Source organism: Trematomus bernacchii, unplaced genomic scaffold (genome assembly GCF_902827165.1).
Source record: "Trematomus bernacchii unplaced genomic scaffold, fTreBer1.1, whole genome shotgun sequence".
NCBI classification, from domain to species: domain Eukaryota; kingdom Metazoa; phylum Chordata; class Actinopteri; order Perciformes; family Nototheniidae; genus Trematomus; species Trematomus bernacchii.
In genome coordinates, this window is record NW_022987616.1 from 59,748 (window position 1) to 81,404 (window position 21,657).

The 21,657-nt window shown below is 41.1% G+C and overlaps 2 non-coding genes across 2 annotated transcripts; both read right to left on the reverse strand.

Moving 5' to 3' along the window:
- Positions 1-5,404: 5,404 nt before the first annotated feature.
- trnas-aga lies at positions 5,405-5,486 on the reverse strand. Its single transcript has one exon. It is a non-coding gene; the product is annotated as a tRNA-Ser (tRNA).
- Positions 5,487-5,892: 406 nt separating this feature from the next.
- Positions 5,893-5,974, reverse strand: trnas-aga. The gene has a single exon. It is a non-coding gene; the product is annotated as a tRNA-Ser (tRNA).
- Positions 5,975-21,657: the final 15,683 nt, after the last annotated feature.

Below are 21,657 nucleotides of genomic sequence, written 5' to 3' on the forward strand. Positions count from 1 at the left end.
GGGCGGCGCGGTCCCGTGGGTTAGATGCGCGTTCATAATGCAGAGGGAAATAACTCTCAGAATAACGTTATTAGCACATTTTACAACTTGAGGAACGAATGTTTTTAATAAGGGCTATACAAGTGTTCATACTGGGTAGTTTATTTAGTTTAAAAAAAATTATCCAACGATTTACAGACCACTCTTTCCCCATGTAAGTCAATGGGAAAAAGTGTTTCCGGGCCTGGCAACCAAAAGGAAGTGTAGTACCGCCGTTTGGCCAGCACGAATATTTTCATCAGAGTCCGGCGCACTTCCTGGGGGCTTGGTCAACACTCGCGACACATGAGTGGCCAGCCTAAACAACAATAAGCGCTGCTTGGCAACCGTGTGTGGCGGCAAAGTACATAGAGATTTTGACAGGAGAGATTTTGTTTTGCCGGTATTCAACATATTTTACCGGTAATTATTTACACTCTAAGAAGAGTCATGTGTGGAAATATTTCGACCAGGTAAGTGAGTGCGGTGTAGAGTGCAAACTATGCCAAATTAAATTTATATATATATACACAGTGGCGTTTCTATGTGTACAAAACTGGGGGGGCAGAGAGAGGTGGGGGGAGAGAGAGAGAGGTGGGGGGAGAGAGAGAGGGGGGGGGGGGGAGAGAGAGAGGGGGGGGGAGAGAGAGAGAAGGGGGGGGAAGAGAGAGGGAGGAGAGAGAGAGAGAGAGAGGGGAGAGAGAGAGGGGGGGGACAGAGAGAGGTGGGGGGGAGAGAGAGAGAGGGGGGGACAGAGAGAGGTGGGGGGGAGAGAGAGAGAGAGAGGGGGGAGAGAGAGAGGGGGGGAGAGGGGGAGTGTCAAATTACATACTGAAGACCACACGGAGCAACACTGTCAGCGCATACATTTACGTACACTGTGTACGTAAATGTACGGTACACAGCGTGGGGATGTCATATTGTAATGCACCTTAATACATAAGTAAAGGGCACCATCACAAAGCAATTCTTAACAACAACAACAACCACCATAATGCTTTAGCATTAAAACACCATAGACTGTAAATATAAGGAAAACACAGACACTCATCACCGAGGTCACAATATCAATCGATCCAGCAGAGGCAAAACACAGAAGATCAACAAAATATATGACATAAATGAACTTACCAAAGCTGAAGGCTCACTTGAAAAGAAAAGCGGCACGGCGGTCCTTCCTCTGACAGAATGTTTCTATCACTTTGGGGATGAAGTCCTGTAGTTGCTGGATCAACTGGCTTTCAATTGAAAGCATGGCCAATGCGTTAAGTCGCAGCTGTCCCATGGTGTTGCGAGTGAAAGTCTTTATCCTTTTGAGGGTGGAAAAGTTCCTCTCTGACTCGGGTGTCGTCATCGGAGTTGTTACTATTATTTTGACCAAAATAACAGTCTCAGCAAACGTATCCTCCAAGTTGTTCTCGTGAATGGATTTCAACAGAGACAGGGCAGTGTTTCCAGTGTGAAGTTCACTGTGGCGGTAGAGCGTGGTCAGCTCAGACTTCAACTTCTCCTTGTTTCCCAAAGCAGGCCACAATTTCACTGCGCAGTCAAGCTCAGGTGTAGGAAATGACAGGACATGCTGTGGGAAGAATGAGCTGTCAACGAGCTTTGCAGCGATCAAATGGTCACTCTGTGAGAACCTCTGTTCCACCTGTGAGATGACTGTGTCACATGCCTCCTTCATTACCGGCGCTGTGCTGCTGACTCGTCGGCCTGGCTCGTCTGTTCCATCATGAGTGGTGGCGGCCAATGCATCAGTTTGCTGCCTCATTTTCTGGACATTTTCCTTGAAGCGGCAGAGCGCGCTGTTGATCCCAGGTGCATCGATGGTTCGTTTTTGCAGAGTGTTGTATAAAACATCCACTTCTGGCATAAGCAACGAAAAAAACTCCAGGAGCTGCATAAATGCTCGGTCCCGCAGTTTCTTTGACAGGCCGTATGCCTCACTTATGGTGACCGCATCCCATCCTGGTTGTGTGCGTATATGGTCCATACACTGAAGAAGTGCTTCTCGGGTCTCCCAAACCGCGTTCACAGTTTTGCTTTTAAAGTTCCATCTCACAGCCGGTGGCCGTGGTATGCGTCTCTGTGTTGCCTCTGCAAGAGCTGCAACACGTTTTGGAGCACCGGAGAAAAAAGTGGAAAAAGCAGTTAGATCTGCAAAAAACACCTTCAGGATGCTCATCCTTGCTGAACACAGTTGCTGCAGGGTCAGGTTCAGTTGGTGGGCGTAGCAGTGAACAAACTGAGCGTTTGGGTACGTCTCCTTCATGACCGTCTGTACCCCGCGCACGTTACCGCTCATGACGGCCGCCCCGTCATAGGTCTGAGCGATTAGCTTTTCTTTCAGCTTCAGGGGTTCAAGAACAGCCTTGATGCTGTTAGAGAGACCTACACCAGTTTTGTCCTTTACTTCCACAAACTCCAAAAAACGCTCTGTAACTGTGAGGTCAGGCATAATGTATCGCAGCACAATCACCATTTGCGATTTACATGAGACATCGGTTGTCTCGTCGGCCTGAACGGCAACAAATGATGTGTTGTCCACTTGCTTGGATATTTCCTCCCTGTACACATCATACATGCAGTCCAAGAGTTCATTCTGTATGGTGCTTGATGTCCCTTTGAAAACGGGCTGAGCTTCGTAGTGCCGTCGAAGCCTGGAATCGCCCTCACACATTGTCTTGAAAATTGACCTGAATATCCCTGGATTCAGAGAGTCCGCCGACTCGTCGTGGCCCCGCAGTGCTGTCTCACATTTCCCACACAGTTTAATACAGGTGATGATCCGACCCAACACGTACCTGTTTTCTTCCACCTTTCTATTATGATCATCAATGCCGCGTCTGTAGGCGCTGTCAATCTGAGCTGCAACATTCACCCTTCCCAGTAATCCCAATTTTACGGCATTTTCCAAGTGACTGTTGCTGCTCTCATGCTTCATTGTCCTCTCCGAAAGATGCTTTAAGTCCTTGTAACCTGTCCTCGACCAAGTACCTTGATCTTCACCAAAAAGCAGGCAAGGAAAGCAAAAGAGGGAATTCTTCTGGATGCTCGCCGTTAGCCATTTCTTTTTAGCAAACCACTCAGCATTAAACCCGCGGTTCACTTTGCCCGCAGTCTGGACCATTTGGAAATCCGGTGGATGGTGGGCACCGAGGCGCTTTACCTCCAGTTTCTCTCCGAGACTAAGTGTCTCAAATGTGTGCTCCAGTAAATGGTCAACTTCATTCATTTTCTTTCCGTTTTTTACTTATTTTTAATCGCTGGTGATGTTAGCTATATGCTGCTCTCTCGTCTTCTCTTCACACTACACGTGACATTTCGCAGCACTGCACACGTGACATATTTACAGCCAATCAGTTCTGAATAATGTGAGCTGACGTATGGTGGGGATGGCAGCTCTGTGCCCCTTTGGCCTTTTTTTTTTTTGCCACACACATTCCATTGAAAAATACTCTGAGCATGCGCAGTGTAGTTTTTACAGTCACCGTTCACTTAAACAGTGAGAGGGAGGGGCAGAATCAGGTTTTGTCCCACATGGCTCAAAACGGCACTGTAGACACTAATTAGAAGAACACAGACTAAAACAGCAATGTACAGACGAATCAGATGATTAAACATGACCTTAAAATATATTTTATATATTTTTTTATTTCTTTTTTTGCATCTTTTTGCATTTTTTGTTTTCATTATGTGTAATACTTTCTGCTGACACTAGGTGGGGCTGTGCCCCACTTGCCCCTAATGACCAGTCGCCACTGTATATACATATACCTTGCTATACCCGCAACCTCTGTTCCAGCTGAGAGGGTCTTCTCTACAGCTGGCCTGATTGTGAATCGCCTCCGCACATGAAAGCTGTAGGCCTATAGCTGTCAAACTGTGATCACCAGTTCAATACATTTGACAAATTCGACTTGGTTTCTATACTTATTTGAACATGTATTTATTTATTTCCAAAAGTTATTTCAAACATTTTTTTTTTACCCAATTTTTTTTTATTATAGGATATGTACATTTCGATTAACCGGTTAACCGATTTTTGGGGGGTCGAATATTCGAATATACATTTGCTTTCAAATTCCCATCCCTAGTACAAATCACAGACTGTCTGTGTCATGGCGAATACAGTTGCTGGTTTATTTATGTCTGTATAGGCCGTTGTTGTGAGTGTGGACGGTCGGAGCATATACTGCGTTAGCTTAGCCGATCTTCATTTAGACAACACGCATTTTAAAAGGTTTTTCGCCTGCCGTCTGTCTGCAGACTTGTCAAAGCATTAATTCATGGTTTTTACTAACCGGTATCAGTATGTTGTTACTTCGGCATCATTTTGAAACGTGTATTACAATTAAATCACGGTCAAATATGTTCATGTTGTTGTAGTTGTAGTCCCCTTGCCAGCGATTCTCTCTCTAGTTTAGCATACTCAGCCCGACTCAGGTTGTTGGCCCGGAAAGAACCTCGATTTTAAAACAAAAAACAAAAAAAACAAAAACAGAAAAACTGTGAAATAGTACCCGCTAGACGGTACTACGCTAAGTGGCAGTGGCGAGCCGTGAGCTTTATACCTAGGCCCTCTGACCCCCACCCCTTCCTTCGAAAAAAAGACATTATTACGTCACAGCGTATACTTCAGCGGAATATCAAAACAACGGCCCAGGGTGCAAAACGCATCAATGACAGCGACCCTCTACCACACAAAACAACACCTGTGAACCTAATGTGTGTTCTTTGACATTGAAAAGGATATTGCATTGTGTTTGTTACTTTCATTGCAGTTGTATGTCTTAAGTGTAATTTGGCATGCTTTTATTTTGAAGGCGAGTTCACGCTGTTGACAGGAAGTTGTTGTTGCTATGGAAACAAGAACAGTTTCACAGCGGGCGGAACTCGTCATAAAGTCCGCGATAATAAAACCCACCCATTAGAGGGAAGATATGATTGGTCAATTGTACTGTCATTTGACATTACTCTCTCGTTCAGTTACTATAGCGGGCCCTCTGTGAATCGCAGAGAGGCCCGCTGACATTCAAACAGAGACTGAACAGGCAGATTCGAAGGATTTATTTCTTTGGAAATGTTATTTTATTAAATCAAGTTTTTTTTCGGTAAAACTAATGAAAAATATAACAAAAATAATATTAAAAAAATATATATTTAAAAAATATATATATATTTTTAATGTTTTTAAATATTATTTTTTGGAATATCTTAGGCCCTCACAGAGGGCCTAGAGGGCCCTAACGGCTCGCCACTGCTAAGTGGAAATGCAACCAAAAACGGGCTCCGCACGGCACGCTTAAAGCGAGCTCCGCGCTGTAGTGGAAATGCACCATCATTTGATGTTGACTAAGGCTTTTGGGCAATGAAAATGTTACCACGTTGTCGGCAGGATTTGAACCTGCGCGGGGAGACCCCAATGGATTTCTAGTCCATCGCCTTAACCACTCGGCCACGACAACCTGTTATCCAAAACTTTTCTGAGCTAAATAAGAACACAAACTGAACTGTGTGAAGAAGTAATGAAGACAGCAGTTCCATTAAGGGACAATCGGAATGAGAATATCTTTATTCGTCCCACAGAGGGGAAATTTACAATAGTTACAGCAAAGAGCCAAAGAAAGCTTAAGGTAATCAAGACGATAATCAGAAAAAGAGGATCATCAGCACAAGTAGCCCCATACAATACACTGAGGCAGTGTTTCTCAAAGTGGGGGGATAGCCATAGCACCCCCTAAGCACCCCCAAGCAATGTATGTCTTTAGTAAATGAGTTGCAACAACTCTCAGGTGCGTTTATGTTAGACCTTCTGAGTTATCAGTCAAATTTAATGTTGACTAAGGCTTATGGGCAATGAAAAGATTTCCACGTTGTCGGCAGGATTCGAACCTGCGCGGGGAGACCCCAATGGATTTCTAGTCCATCGCCTTAACCACTCGGCCACGACAACCTGTTATGCAACACTTTTCTGAGCTAAATAAGAACACAAACTGAACTGTGTGAAGAAGTAATGAAGACAGCAGTTCCATTAAGGGACAATCGGAATCAGAATATCTTTATTCGTCCCACAGAGGGGAAATTTACAATAGTTACAGCAAAGAGCCAAAGAAAGCTTAAGGTAATCAAGATGATAATCAGAAAAAGAGGATCATCAGCACAAGTGGGGGGATAGCCATAGCACCCCCTAAGCACCTCCAAGAAATGTATGTCTTTAGTAAATGAGTTGCAACAACTCTCAGGCGCGTTTATGTTGTTAGACCTTCTGAGTTATCAGTCTAATTTAATGTTGACTAAGGCTTATGGGCAATGAAAATGTTTCCACGTTGTCGGCAGGACAGATATAAAACGTTACAGCGTTGGGTAGCTATTAGATTAGATGCGGCGGCATCTCGGACAAAACATGTATAACAAGTATATTTTTGGTGCTTTAAGACCAGGGTACATACTGTATATTTGAATCAATTGTTTAGAAACCATAGTGTGAAGTACCAGTGCTAGAGTTGTGTTGGCTTGCTCCAGCAGATGGTGGTATTGGCCTACTGATATTCACTGAAGCTATGAGCACATCAGCCTGTGGCTTCGGTTTTTTCTGTAATTTAACTCCTTTACACTGAAGCAGTTCGGTTCTAATAAATGTCTAGCACTCAGAGACTATATTTTAAATGGAAGTTTAAGCACACACTTTGTTTCAAAAGGCACTAATCGTCGCTTGTCTCAGTGTGTATTTATGAATGTTGAAAGTTTCACATTCTGAACACAAGTTTGACTCTTAATGATTATCAGTGCGGATTTTGATGTGAAAGCGTGTAAGGAGAATGCATATGTGTATATGCCTGAGTGTATGTTAGTTTGCTTGTGTGTGTGTGTTAAAGCTCTTTAATCTCCGTCAGTGGAATCAAACCGGTCACAATGAGGTCTTTGTAATGAGTGCAGAGCCAGCAGGGGATAGAAAGTAAGTACAGTGTTCAGACTTATCTGCATGTGTGAGTGTGTTTTATGATTTTGCACAATGTGGATGACCTTTCCCCTCTGTGGGAATAAAGGTTTTCTGATTCTGAATCTGAAATGCTTGGGGTAGTGTCACGATCCTGTTATGTCATGTTAGTTGTCTGTCTTGTCATGATTTGATGTTGAAATTCTGTTCTCCCTGGGTGTTTCTCAATCGTGAGTACGCTTGCTTGGTAGCACATGTCTGCCGAGCATCTTGCTTCAGAAGCGAGGCAAGAATACTTCCTGACATTTGGAAAACAGAGTGGAACAGGCTAGCAAGTGTGCAGGTGTGCGTCATATGAGAGGCCCCGCCTTACATCTTCCGCCACAGATTTGGGGAAATTGGTCCGTGCGCAAAGCATTGTGGGGATTTTAAGACCGCGGAGTCTACTCATGTGCAGCCTCGATATTTCTCCAAACGGAGTACGCTGGGCTCGGTAGATTTCCAAGTATGCTGGAGATTGGAACAGTACTTCGGCGGCACTCGATGACGTAGTATGCTTGAAATAGTGGCTCTGCAGCAGCTTTACTCGCGATTGAGAAACACCCCCTGTGTCTTGTCTTCCTTCCTGTGTTTTCCCTCATGTGTCTGATTGTGTTCACCTGTTGCCCTTGTGTTTCTGCCTCCCCTGCCCAGCTGTGTCTTGTCCTGTGATTACCCCTCTTTGTATTTAGTCTTGTCTTCCCCTGTGTTCCTTGTCGGTTCATTGTCTTTCCTGTCTCCCTCCATGTTGGTCACGGTCAGTTTTTGTGTTGTTGCTACCTTGTGCTACCTGTGTGTTCATGCCATGTTTTTGTTCATCAGCTTTTAAAATAAAGCTCGCTTTTTGTTTCTAGACCTTTTTACCTTTTTTTGTAGTCTGCATTTGGGTCCTACCTTTTTCCACGAATCCTATCAGGTAGATGGTTTGCATGCATAGGTATTTGATTAGGGATAAACAACAAAAAGGGCAATATAAGCAACTCAGGTCACAGTTTCTTTTCAAGCCTGAGTTGCTCCATCATCACATACAAATATGGATTCTGAGCAGAGCCCAGTCTCCTCAGCCAAGTCGACAAAGCTGCATCTGTGCTGCGCTGGAACAGGCCAGTGGGGCACCGTCAGTCGCTGTCATTACAACAGCCGTTTACATGACGCTATGCCCTGAAAAGAGCAGCTGCACTCACACTGGCAATGATGCAGATGAGGATTCTGTGTGAGCAATTAAATGTGTCATATTCCTGCTTATGACTTAATTCTAAAGAACATCATGTGGACATCACAAGTTGTTTAATCCATACTTTTTGCTCTCTGTTTATTTGCTCTCACCCGCATTTGCTGTGTGGCTGTAAAGTGTTTGTGTACACTAAGTGTTGGGGGTTTTAAGAGAGGAGAGCGTGGTCATAACAATATGTGTACGTAGCACGTTTGAATCACTGTGTTCCTGCATTCGGATGCATGTGCATACATTTTCCTATTTTGTTTGACTTGGCCATCATCGCCTCCTGCTGTTCGCCTGTTTGTGTTACCCTCCACTGAGGCTGAGACTTGGACCTGTAGCGCAGCAGGAATGACTAAGAAGGACATGACACATTCTCTGAAGTGAGTTTCCCCACACTTCTTGGCGCTGTCCGGCTCTGGCTGGGGGCCTATGGGCACGGATACACCATGTTTGTACCAGCCTTCATCACCAGAAAGTGATATTTGTTGGGCTATACATCTAAAGTGTATTAAATAAAAATTCAAGAGAAAAAGCTGAACTCTTGCCAAGTTGGCCCTATGAAGGATTAGTGGGAATATTAGGTGGAAGGGAAGCTGTATCTCAGTAAATGAGCACACAAACATTCAAATATAGAAAAACAAACCTTCGTCATAAGTCACAAAACTTCTTTGAAAACTCAGTTTGTGGTTTTAACTGACTTTCCACTCTGCTTGTCGAAGATTGTATGGTGTCATTGGAGTATAGACTTTTACTCAGGGCTTATACATTGATGAGGGTGACGATCATCTTGCAAGCCAATAATCTTGATCTATTTAAAGCCAATAAACATCAGAAACTCATATTTTTTGGGTTTCACAAACATTAGTTGCCAAAATCAAATACAATCCTTTATAGAGTGCATCACTGGTCACGGGTGGTCCTTGATACATGGCATTCTTCACTTTTCCTTCTGTATAATTGCCCCTTCCAAAAAAATTACTTTCAATCCGCTGCAACATTTTATGAGGTCTACCTGAAAACCTTTCATAAACACAACGTCAGGTAGATTTAGCTTACATTTGAATTTACACAGTGCTGTCAGGTATACCTTTTTGTATTCACCACAAAGACCCCATCTGGAGAAGGCTGACAGTAGAAGAAGCTTGAGCTATTTTTTGTGGTCAATGCTAGCAGAGGTATGGTTCTTAAAATCACAAACCCTCTCATCAAGCCACCGTTATGGATTCCATCTGTATCACATTACTAACTCCTAGCTGCTCTGTGATTTAGGTGTTCCTGCTCTGTGTATGTTTCTCAGTCTTAACATCAAATAGCGCTGTAAACTCTGCTGTGTTTAAAAAAAAGAACAAAACAGCAACCCCTCCATAGGAGCCCCCTCTGAGATGGATATCACACTAACATGAATGCTAACAGAAAGCAGGATCACTATCACAACTGGCTACTGTGGGGCCCAGTGGCTCGAATTCTGACATAAGGCTGATAACCGGTGGAGTTTAGAGGTTCATTCAACATCCTTGCTCTTGAAAAAGCTAAAAGATAGTGTCCTTGCGTCTCAGATAAAACAAGGGCTAGTAAAAGCTTGTCGTGGAAGCACATAGTCTATCAATTTTAGAAGGCCTAAAGGACCTATAAACAGTAAAATAACTATTTATGAAAATAGAAAGATATAATTAGCGAATACCATGGTTTTTGTTTTCCCCCATCGCAGACGAAGCTATAATAAACCTTGAAGGTTTACCAACCCAGCAACAATTGGCAGCTAAAAATGATAGCAAATAGCATAAAATGAAGGACAATCCCAAATAGGGTTGCAAAATTCCGGGAATTTTCAAAGATGGAAACTTTCCATGGGAATAAACGGGAATTTATGGGAATAAACTGGGAATTTTCAAAATTGAAGGTTGGCTCTTCATAGGGAACTTAAATATAGTTGGGGAAAGTATATTTTAGCATAATCTTGACTAAAACAAACAGATGCCATTCAAGTACACTTGAATATCCATGCCATAGCACACTGCTTACTTCATGGCTATTGAGACCACACAAAGGTTCTCAACAGGCTCACAAATGTGAGAGTGGAAAAACTGGTTGGCATTCGGGCAAACCTAAGACTCTTTGAGCCTGACACAGAGCCATCCTCAACAAGGCTGGACAGTGACACTGAAGAGGAAGACTCAGAGTTGGATGTTGATGAGGCCCAGGAAGAGCCCAGAGCATTGACTGAAAGGGTTTAGCAAAAATGCAGAGGATTGCTTGAAGGAAGATTTGCATGTTTAATGGGACTTTTTGGAGGGAGAAGGGCTCTTTTCATTTAACATTTTGAATGGGACTTTGTGGGGATTTGGATGGGGGGTGCATTTTTGTTCATTTTTTAATGAGTGGGGTTGAAAATGTTGAATAATATTTAACTCAACATTCCTGTTTTCGTTCTTCAATGAAACAAATAATTGTTCAATCAAATAATTAAAACTTGTTCTGTTCTACTTAAAAAGGAAAGAAATGTCATGTTTTTTGTTTAATTTTGCATCGAATATTTCCAAAATTCCCTGCTTAACTTCCCATGGAAACTTTCTGGAAATGTACCGGAAATTTTCCACCCCTTTGCAACCCTAATCCCAAATATATTCCAAAGAAAAACCCCACAGCATTGATTAGAACAGATAATGTCTCATCTACTGCTATGTTCTGGGAAAACCCACGGATGTAATTCAGTGCCATTCCTTAGCCAAATATGCCTGTGACGGCCAACATTGTTTATTTAGCTTTAATCATCTACTGTCTCGTATTAAAGACAGTTGGTTTTTTAACTTCCTTTGTGTGCCTTTCTGAAATTAAAAACCTCACAACTCCCAAACCCCCTCTACTTTTCCATTCCCATGACAGTCAACAGAGCCAAAAAGCGAGCTCACTATTTATTATCCCCTTTATGAACCGGAGTGCAAGTCTTGTCTGTATAAATACAGGTGAAATGAGAGATCTGCCTGAAGGACGGGGATGTAGGTTGGATTTAACAGGACATGCCATAGTTATGTTACTGTCACTTTAACTTTAATCCTTATTCCAGAGGACTTGGCACGCATCTAATATTTCAAACACTGCCTGGTGAATGTTGTTAATATAAGCACTAAATCTCAATGAACAACAAGAAGGCATATCATGTGGCTCCCAAGGAGATTTATATTCTATTGCGGCCAGGCTCAGGGAATGGAGAAGGAGTATTAGGGAGGATTTAATACAGAGTCTAAACACACTGTACACGTTACAGCTCATTAAACGGTCACCAGCTCCACACACAGCACCTGTACTGTTTCTTCACTGTTTTATCAGTGTGTACTGGCGGTGATAACAACTTCAAAGGCAAGCAAAAGTGGAGAAAGAAAAATCCCTCTTGTAAATATTAGTTGGTGTGCTTTGCACACTTATTAGACTCTAACAGTGAGTTTGGTTTCTTTAAAAATCTATTGCAAATAATCCCTCACATCCTTCAAACTGAATTTGGAAGGATGGCTCTGCCTTTAATCCTGGTTAAGACTTGTCTTTGAAGGATTTCAGTGCATTGTATGTATCGGTAACAGTGAATTCTGGCCTTATTCTGAAAGCATATTGAATATGTCAGAACCTGTATTTGGTTGCACTACAGCTACACTTAAATATATTAGTAAAGTGTTTGTAATCTAATGTCATACTAGTTATTTACAAAATGATGTTGCAGCATTAAAATTAAACTCGGAATGACTCGAGTAATGTGTAAATCAGCTGTAAGGAAGCATCTGCGGCTCCGACAATTATAAAAAGTCACTAACATAAAAAGTATAATTTTAAGGTAATTATGTCTGTCATTAACCTGTTAAACTCTGAGCCTGTTTTTCAGGTCTCAGGCTCGAAAATGCCATTCCCAGAACAAATGACCATGTCTTCCCTTCTAAAAGGGTTAAATTAATAATCTTTTCTCTCAAAGTAATGATAAACCTGTGAGTTGGATGTAGAAAAGTCAGAATCAATATAGATGTTTTTTATTTTAAAGAAAATTCAGATTTTACATAGTAAAAAACTGTAAATTATAGTGTCCGTCCAAAAATTATTTTTTTACTTATAGTGACAACCACCCTTGGATGATGGGTTAGTAGACTAAAAGCTTTAGGAATCCAAAGTACAACATATAATAAGTACCCTGTATCAAGATTGATGCAAAACAAGTGACATTTGACCTTTTTAGAGAGGTTTAGCCAAACCACTCCACCTCTGAGGTGATTTGGGTGAAAATGTTTTTTTTTTCCATATCTCTGGCCCCCCTTGGTCGATTTTGATGGTTGACACCTCTTTCTGACCGTTAGAGCCAATAGAATCGAAGGGGGAGTCCCCCACACACACACGTTGTGAAAACCAACGGTGGGGGCTTCGCGCATGCAGGTTTGCACCAGAGTGAAGCGATCTCTCGCTCTGACATATGGAAACGAAAAAGCAGTTTTATTGCTTATGGATTATCAGAAATCATTTCAAAGAGGACACAGACACATTGGATTAGCCTATGGATGCAGCATCGTGTTTTATCGTTTTAATGCCATTGAAGACCAGTTTTGACCAAGGTAAGCCATGTTAGCGTTTGTAGCTACCTAGCGCCACATGTTTTGATGTACGTTTTCGTTTATAGCGTCGCAAATGTTTATCACTGCGAGTGTTGAGGTGGGCACCCCCAGATTCTGTGTCTCCAGGAGATGCTAATCGATGGGTTGGCTGTGCATCTAGGATAAGTAATAAGGGAGTTATGAGTGAGTTTAGGTGCAGTGATAGGTTACATTTTTTCGCTCGTTGCTAATTCAGAGGCTGAGTGTTAGCATTGTGGTTTTTTTTTGGAGAATTTTTTTTTAAAAGATCAGTTAGCTGAGTTTCTTCCCGTTACATGGATATAAAACATTCATAGTTTATTAAATATTAAGATTCCTTAGACGTTGTTTCCTGCAAATTACGCGTTTATCCGCCCGGTACCGGGGGGGGCGGTGCGTAACAGGTTAAAACCATAAATGATTCAATTTGAGGTTTGTTGCATTTAGTTGGTCCATTTCACTATGTAACAGTTACTCCTAAAACGTACTTGGTAAATTTAAGAAAATATTCTTTACTTAACCTGTTTAGCCCTCCCGCAACATCTTGCAGGAAACAGTGTCTGAGGGCATGTTCATTTAATAAACTATGAATGTTTTATATCCATGTAACGGGAAGAAACTCATCTAACTGATCATTTTTATTTATTTTTCAAAAATAAAACCCACAATGCTAATGCTGAGCCTCTGAATTAGCAACGAGCGAAAAATGCTAACAGATTACTGCACCGAAATCACTCACAACCTTATTATTTATCTTTTCTGCACATCCAACACATCGATTCACATCGTGAGGTGACACAGAATCGATGGGTACATACATTATCACTCAATGATACGAACTCGCGACTTTATAAACAAAAACAGACATCAAAACATGTGGCGCTAGGTAGCTAAAAACGCTAACATGGCTTACCTGTGTCGTAGTCTGGTCAAAAGTGGTCTTCAATGGCATTAAAACGAAAAAAACGCTGCTGAAGTTAATCCATAGGTTAATCCAATGTGTCTGTGTCCCTTTGAAATGATTTCTGATAATCCATAAGCATTAAAACTGCTTTTCCGTTTCCAGATGTCAGAGCTAGAGTATAGGTTCACTCTGATGCAAAACTGCATGCCCCCACTTTTTTTTCTTACCATGTGTGTGAGTGGGGAAATCCCCCTTCGATTATATTGGCTCTAACGGTCAGAAAGAGGTGTCAACCATCAAAATCGACCAAGGGGGGCCAGAGATATGGAAAATCCACCCAAATGACCCCAGAAGTGTTTTTTTTGTGCTAAATCTCTCTTAAAAAGGTCAAATGTCACTTGTTTTGCATCAATCTTGATACAGGGTACTTATTATATGTTGTACTTTGGATTCCTAAAGCTTTTAGTCTACTAACCCATCATCCAAGGGTAGTTTTCACTATAAGTAAAAAAGAATTTTTGGACGGACACTATAATTTACAGTTTTTTTACTATGTTCAATCTGAATTTTCTTTAAAATAAAAAACATCTATATTGATTCTGACTTTTCTACATCCAACTCACAGGTTTATCATTACTTTGAGAAAAAAGATTATTAATTTAACCCTTTTAGAAGGGAAGATATGGTCATTTGTTCTGGGAATGTCATTTTCTGACCTGAAAAACAGGCTCAGGGCTTAACAGGTTAAGAATGAGTTGACCATTTGTTTTTATCTGTTTAGTGATGCATACATCTCTACAAAGTTAACACATTCAGTCTTACCCTACGAACAGCTGGTGGGACTGAATCATTATGAGCAATGAGTTTTTAACCCTTACCATGTCCTTGTCTGAGATAAATGAGCATTCAGACCTACACTGACCCTTGACCTCACAGCAAGGTAGTGCCTTTTTATTCTTTTCAGACAGCAAGCGTTCACATGAAGTAGGGAACCAAACACGTATGGAGCCTACATTGTTCTCAGGGTAACCCGCTGCTGTCAATCCAATCCATTACTCCTCCTCCTCCTCTTCCCAACTGTGCCTCTGCCATCCTCCAGTCCCTCTGTGAGGGCCTGACAAACCGCTGGTTCTCTGAGCCAGAGGCCACCACCCTGACAGCACGCAACCCAAGCATGACTTCAAAGGACTTTGCATTTCACCGTGGGGTATTTTTCATCCAACTTAATTAATTTAGTAATTTTCTACGCACTGTGAATCTAGAACATGTAAGTGGTTTCACAGTAATAATGAAACAAATATTAAAGTATTAAATCTGCTGTTTTGATTTACAGAATATGATTTTTCAGGGCAAATATTGCCACAGGAATTAAATGTTCAGACAAAAGCTGCAGACTGAATACATTCAATTATTCAATCAAAGAAGGTTTTCTGTTAAAGTCTTTAGGCATTAAGGTAATTGCCTAATATTGTAAGTTTAATTAAAATACTTTGGATAGATCCCAAAACCCATCTAACCCAAACCCCTAAGGGTCATCTTAAAACCTGTGTGTAACATTTGTTAACTAAATATAATGATCCCATCCATTTTAATTATTGCAAAACAAATTATGTTGCATAATTTATTAACACTTAATTATGTAAACTGAGTTTGTTTAAGCACTCCTACCTCTGAATGTTTTCCAGCGCCCCTTGGAAAATGTGTTAGGTTGCCACTTATGCAATCATTTATTATGCAAGGTATTTAATTAGTCATGCTCACTGAAAGTAATACAGGTGAGACAATGTGCTATTTTTGTGTCATGTAAAGAAATACTTGGCTAAAACAGGCTTAATTTCCTAAACGCATATCCAGTTCATTTATGTATATAATCCATCAAGTTGTCATGTGATTTAGAGATCCCCATAAATACACAAAATGCTCTGCACTGTAGTAAAGGGTGGTGGCGTGTTTCATTTGGATTGACTGAAACTCACTTTGGTGCACTGTGTATGTCTTTTAGTAAGAAACTAAAATACTGTATCGACATCAGATCATGGCTGCTTTGATTCTGAGCTGACTACAGCTGACATCCAGGCAGGGGGGGGCAATATTTGATACTCAAAATACACATCCTCCACTTCTCTCATTTCTATTTGTTGACAAAAAAAAGTATTTTATTGGCTTAGTAGAGTTTAAAAACGTGTTTGACTTGTACTATGAGAAGTAAAGTTGAACAATAGTCCAATGGAGTATAATTTAGATGGATTTTTGTCAGTTGCCTGTGCCTCTTCTGACATTTATTGAAGGTATATGTGTCTTTATGGCCTAATGTGTGATTGTAAACACACATGTACTGACTGTTTGCATGTGAGTGATCCTAATCGTCTCCTGCTTTTGTCTGTCCAGCGTGTTTGCTTTGCTCTGACATATGGTGCCACGGCCATTTATCGACACTTTAACTAGACACACAGGCTGTTCGGAATGTGTGTGGGAGAGGACAGCCCTGAGCTAACAGACTCTTCTTCCAAAGTCATCTCTGTTTACCTGCTATTGTTCACAGCTTCTGTGTGTAGATGAAGAGAAAGGAATGATCTATGTCTGTAGTGACAACAACAAGTGTTTGGGTTGCAGTGGCGCCAATACGTTTCTTTATCCCGTGGAATCAGCTGAAGCCCAGAGGCGCTGACTCTACAGCAGTGTTTATTTGTGGAAACTTTGACCAAATGCTAAACTCCAAATCAAAGGAGGCTGTCTATGTAGTGAATGTCATGTGACTATTCAGTGTCATGCTCAAAGTCAAAGCTTTAAGGAAATGATACATGCAAATACGATATTTTTCTTGTTAAAAAACATCCAGTAAGCCAAGATTTCCATGGGAAGACACAGGCATCGTTTCTTAATGAAGTCCAAGTTGCCCCCTAGCCGTCTCCTTCTCCTCCTTTTATCCCTCCCCTTCCTCTTCCCTGTGCTGCATCTGATATTGTTGATGTTGTTTTTCTTTCTTTCTTCCTGAAAAATGAATAGTGGCTCTGTCAGGTTGGGGAGTGCGGGGTTCTGGGTTGTCTCCTTCCTGTTGCCTGCCTTATCGTGTGCACAGATCCTGGCCTGGTCTGCCTCCGTGTCAGACCTCTGTTCGCTCACCCCCTCTGAGGAGATAGACAGTGGGGGTTCAGGGGGTTTGTTTTAAAGCACCCCTCTATTTAATTTTCCATGAGAGTTGAGAGCAAAAGCAGGAAGTTTCAACCAGCTCCTTCCTCAACAAGACTATACTGAGACACTAGCTGTAAAAGTTTGGTTTTAAATGGAAAGAGGTAAGATACTAGCTAGAGAGGGAATGATGGGGGGGGGGGGGTTGGTGTGTATGGGCTTTTACTTGAGGCCTCAACATGAGGTCCTCATTTGTTCCCGGGGCCATTACTGTGACAGACTGTTTACAATCATCGACAGATTGGGTTTACTTAGGGATTTATGTTATTCCTTTAGCTGAAACGAATAAACACTGCGGACTGTTTTCCACAACCATGCTGTTATAAATTAATAATGCCTGCCGGGGCCACAGGGCTTACTTTAAGCATGCTGAAAATGTGTGATCTTCTACACTCGGAAGGACAAATATGCTCTAATTCTTTCCCAGAGATGTGGAATGAAAAGTAGAGCAGCTCTAATCTGTGCTGCTACCAGTGCTGGACTTTCCTTTACCCACTTTATTTTCACTTCAGATAACTCAACACCCCAATAAGAAGTGGTACTTCACTCATGAGAAGTCCATTGCCACTGGTTGGTGCAATATGAAAGGGAAGTTAAACATATAATTCAATAACCTTAAATATATTCTCTTATTTCTATGTGCTTCTGCAAAACTAGAGAATACATTTCCTCAAAATGAAAGCCTTTATTTGAATCCCCCCTATTTCATCAGTGACATCTCATTCAGTCAGGTTTAAAAACTATTATGATAAAGTAATCAAAACTTGAGAATACATGTATTTACAATTGGTGCCAAACATAATAGAATAACACTTTTCCAGATTAAGTGTGAATCACCTATTGGGTGCAAAGGTCTTAAAAAAACATTGAATTTGGTCTTAAATTTAAATGACAAAAGTCTTAAAGATTCTGTTAAAATGTTTGTCGATGCATCTGAATTCGACTGTCAAGGAGACAAAAACCTATAATTTAAAAGTGGAATTGCTGTGAGAATGGATTGTGCTATAGAACAGTTGCTTGGAAGCTTAATTGGCAAGTTCCTATTAAATCTAAAACCTAATAATAGATTGGTAGTTTATTAGTATTTATCTATTTCAGCCGCTTTGCAAGCTTTTTTTATTTAAAATTACATTATTTTTGGTATAAAAAGCCTCATATACTTTCAGGATCCGTGAGTTAAGATACATAAGCCATGAGCGAAAATGCATTTACACATGTTGGGTCAAATGTTTGTGACGGTGAAAAATCACAACATAATACTTGATGACTTATTAAGATCTCTTTGCATGTGTCTCTGTTGTCCTGCCCATCCCGTGCGGTGCTATCCCTGTGCAGTGGCCCTGCCCAAAGGAAACCACAACTCTTTAGATCTCTTTAATTACATGTCTGAGCTTCAGTCACAGAAGAGCTGCACAGCATGGAGACCGCCAAAGCTTCTCAATAATCAAAACAGAGAATGGCATCATCCTCCCTCCTCTGCTTCTACAGCAATAACAATAACTTAGAGAAAAGAAAATGTTTTATATTTCCAGGCTTTGATGTTCCTGCTGAATAATATCTTTCCAATAGGAAATCGTAAACACATGAAGCAATTATAGTTTGAGAACTTCAAATCAATTCAGAGTCCCTGCTTTCAAGTTAATGATGCTGGATCAGTGTTTTCATTTCCAATCCGCAGCCGGGCAGGCACTAGAAGAAAATGTCATGAGCTGAGCAATAGGAGATATTAAATTATTATTGTTATAAATGTATTCTCTAGTTCCTCTCTGTTTTTTGAAGTCACATCATTTAATTTTTTTCTATCAATAGTTGCAACCACACGACATGAAAGCCTAAGTTCATTAGCGAGCTGGCTTCTAATCCATGTTTTTCAAGTTCTATGGAACTTTGGCTGACCTCCCGCCCACCTGCATGTGGACGTTTTTAATTAATACACTCCATTTTTCCATAGGTCTGTTTGTCCTGAAAAGAGAGAAAGTGAGTGTGTGAGAGAGAGAGAGAAGAAACACGGCATCCTGGGCGGGTTGGTATCCGGAGTAAGGTTTGGCATGCAACTAAGTTAGACCACAGATATTCCCCGGTCTTCCATCTCGTCTTTTTTTCTCTCCTCACCAGCATATCCCTCATCCATCAGGCGCTTACACACTCGCACACCAGCTGGGCCTCAGCTAACAGTGTGCCACATTTACCACTCTGTCTTTATTGTGCTGGGGTCGTAACCTTTCTAGATAATGCTGCACTCTGCCTTTTCTTAGGCATGAGGAGGGTCGTAACGCTCTCACAGAGAAGACAGTCTTCCATTCACACTCCTTGGAGACATACATGCACACGTGTAAGAACACACAGAGCTGTTTGTCTAATTTATACAAGAAAACAACTTGTGTCTATGTTAGGTTGTGTTGTATCCCAGCTCAAAAGATGAATGGTGTGTGCTTTCCGTAACAAAACCAGAATGGTCTTCTTTCTGTCATTCATAACCTTTTTCAAACAGATCCAGGAATATTTCAATGTGAATAATAGATTTTAGGTCTTATATTAGTCTGCACACTGCAGCACTAAATGTATTAAAAATCCAGTGTTTTGGTTATTGACAGGTCAAGGGTGCAAGGGTGAGAAAAAAGTGATTGATAATTCCATTTCCATAAAGCAGTAGTTCTTAAACTTTTCCTTCGCACCTTAAATTATTTTTGATTAGTTGTTGTCCTGTGGTTATAATATAAAGATGTTGAACATAACATTTTGATGAAGAGAGAAAAAATTAACAGAAAAGTTAATCCGGAGGAGGACATGTATGGCTAAGCCCAGTTACATTGGCAATCTATCCATTGGTTGTTGAGCTTTTTCTTTAAGTCTGGACAAAATTGGTGTAACAACAAACTGACATTATCATCAAACTTTTTTTTTTCTTTATGATTGAATAACGAATACAGATTCTCTGTCCATTGAACACATTTTAACTGGCAAAGCACCACATACATATTTTAACTGGCACATACAGTATGTGTTAGCCAGCCAAGGGTTAATCATCTCAGGGGTTTTGTTTTGTCATTGGTAAGCCTGTTGAACACATCCTGGGCACAGAAGCCTACAGGTTGCATATTGTGCATAAACTACTCACACATAGCCAACCTTGACAGTTGTACAGAGGGTGGGGGTAAGGTCAGAGGCAGACACAGTGGTACTCATTGAGGTGTTGTGATAAAAATCAGCCTAGAAAGCCAGGACGTGGGGAAAACACAGAATTAATGTTGCTTTTGATCTGAATGGCTACAGGCGGAAACCGCTGCGCTGTGTATAACATTATTCAACCACTGTCAATTCCAATAACACAGCAGAGGTTTCTTTCATAAAGGCTGGTTTATGCATCTCACAGAACAAGCAAAGAGTAAGAGGGACAGGGGACAAAAAAAGAGCCAGATTCATGAGTCTTGGGGATACACAGAAACAAGTCAAGCTGCCCCTTGTGAGGAAATAGAGGGGGAAGGTACTAAAAACATGGCAGTCAGGAACTCAACGTACTCCCTAACATCCTGGAGTCCAGATCATTGTGTCGTGAATACCGAGTAGAGGATATATGTATTTCTGGACGCCGTTCAGTTCCGGTGATCTTCGGTTGATGTGTTGAGGACAATACATCTTATTTTAGCCAGGACTTGACTGGAGTCTAACCAAAGCACACACAAGAGACAAGGGAACCATCCCATCCCAGAGTCCCCTCGCTTCCTGTTTTCTTTCAACTAAGGGGCACCAGAGCTCTGACTGTGTGTATGTATGTGTATGTTGTGAGGAGGATGTTTGGCTTGGAAATTGATTTTATTAACACTGAGAGGAAACAAGTTTCAAAGGCTCTCTGGAAACATGTTTCTACCCAAAGAGTGGGTTGCTATTTGAAGAAGTATTTTTGTTTGTAAGACATCATGGACATATTACTTGTGAGGGACAACGCTGCTGATTCAGCAAGGTGAAATTAAGGATATTTAAAGTGTTGAGGGTTAGGCTATTGCACAAGGATGGGATAAGTATAGTATAGAGCTAAATAGTGTTAGCATAGCGGTCAACTTGTAACTTTAAAAAGACACACAGGTATTTTAAAGTGACTTGGGTTAGACCTTCAGACAAAGAGGGCCTATTACAGTACAGGCAAAGAGACTGTCTATGTGACGATAAATGTATTTACTTTTTCAGACTGAATAGCTTTTTGTAAGAGCCTTGTTGTTATCTGCTTTATGAAGACAAAGGATTTGGTTTCCCCCCAACAAATCACGTTACAGTAGCCAGAATGCTGAATCTGCTGGACTGTAAGTTGCCTGAGCTATTTGAGCATTGAGCATATGTGAGACGGTGCAAGACATAAAACGACAGTGATGCCCGGTTTGTTCATGAATGTAATCTATTATTTAAGAATGGTCAAGATGCCAATAAACATGAATGTTATGCCATACGCTTTTGCAACCTTCCCAGAAATTGTATATATAGGTGTATAAATATGCTTTACTGTATATGAAGTATATATTACTTCCAGTCATTGATATCAGAGAGTGTCTATTTGTCTGAGTCTGATTGCACTTGTTTTTTTAATTATTTATTTTTTTGCACTTTTATTGCACAAGTTGTCCTACCATGTAGGACAAGCAGAAACAAATGAACTTGTTGGTATGATCTGTCCAACGCCTGGACCTTAGCTCCATGGCTCTTTTATTGGCTGGCCGTGGTGTTTGTCTTTGTTGATATGGGCCAAAACTTT